Source organism: Ornithorhynchus anatinus, chromosome 8, assembly GCF_004115215.2.
Source record: "Ornithorhynchus anatinus isolate Pmale09 chromosome 8, mOrnAna1.pri.v4, whole genome shotgun sequence".
Lineage (NCBI taxonomy): Eukaryota > Metazoa > Chordata > Mammalia > Monotremata > Ornithorhynchidae > Ornithorhynchus > Ornithorhynchus anatinus.
Window position 1 is genome coordinate 34,147,385 of NC_041735.1, and position 1,308 is coordinate 34,148,692.

Sequence of the window (1,308 nt, forward strand, 5' to 3'; positions counted from 1 at the left end):
TGGAATTCTTTAAATTGACCATTCATTCTGTAGGTGTCAGGTAAGCAGTGGACATACTATGCTGAGAAGTTCAAAAGACTTTTGAAACCTGGGCTTGATCAAAATGGACTATAGAAACATGACTATTCCCTAACAATCTGACTGACATACTCAATTCATTTTGGATCCTTTGCAAGTCTTCTTTTCATCTCCAGGTACTAATTCTCATGTCTCTGGTCCATCCTGATTTTCCCAGTGGTCCTGCAGAAATTCATATCAGGAAGCGATGGCCGTTGATGTGGCTCAGGAAATGTTTCCTCTCCAGACCGAAGTAGGTATCCTGGGAAACTCTCTCCTCATCACACTCTACCTCTCTTCATTCCTCTTGGGTTCCAAACTGTAGCGCACAGACCTGACCATCATCCACTTGGTCTTGGTCCACACTGTGATGCTCCTAACAAGGTGTATCCTCATAGCAGCAGGGGTGTTGGGGCTGCAGCCTGTCCAGAATGATGTCGAGTGTAAGCTCTTGGTCTTTGTTTACCACATCAGCCAGGCCCTCTCCATCTGCGCCACCTCCCTCCTGAGTGTGGTCCAGGCCATCACCATCAGTTCTAGCACTTCCTATCTGTTCCGATCCCAAATGCCATCTTCCTGGTCTTAGTCATCTTGTAGATTCCCAACTCACTGATAAGCACCAACCTCTGTTCCAAATGTTCGCCTCTCCCAATACAACCAACACGGATATCAACTGCTATTTGGTGCCTATAAACACATTCCTCCAGGGGCTGATTCTCACCATCATGGATCTCCGTGACATCCTCTCCCTGGGGTTCATGAGCTGCTGCAGTGGGTATATGGACCTTCTCCTGCACCGACACGGGCACCAGGTCCTACATCTTCATGGTCCCAGCCAAGCCCCTGAAACATCACCAGAGAGACGAGCCACCCAGACCACTGTGCTGCTGGTGAGCTGCTTTGTAGTCTTCTACTGTGGAGACCTTGTTTTTTCCCTGTTTCTAGGGACATCCCTGAAGAGTAATGCTGCCATTTTAGCAGCGTGGCTGTGAGAAGCAGCGTGGCTCAGTGGAAAGAGCACGGGCTATGGAGTCAGAGGTCATGGGTTCAAATCCCTGCTCGGCCATTTGTCAGCTGTGTGACTTTGGGCAAGTCACTTAACTTCTCGGTGCCTCAGTTCCCTCATCTGTAAAATGGGGATTAAGACTGTGAGCCCCACGTGGGACAACCAGATTCCCCAGTGTCTACCCCAGCACTTAGAACAGTGTTTGGTACATAGCAAGCGCTTAACAAATACCAACAAACAGAAAA

General features: G+C 48.7%; 1 pseudogene; it reads left to right on the forward strand.

The window, feature by feature from the left end:
* On the forward strand, window positions 290-1,049 carry ORNANAV1R-PS4013 (vomeronasal 1 receptor ornAnaV1R-ps4013 pseudogene; annotated as a pseudogene).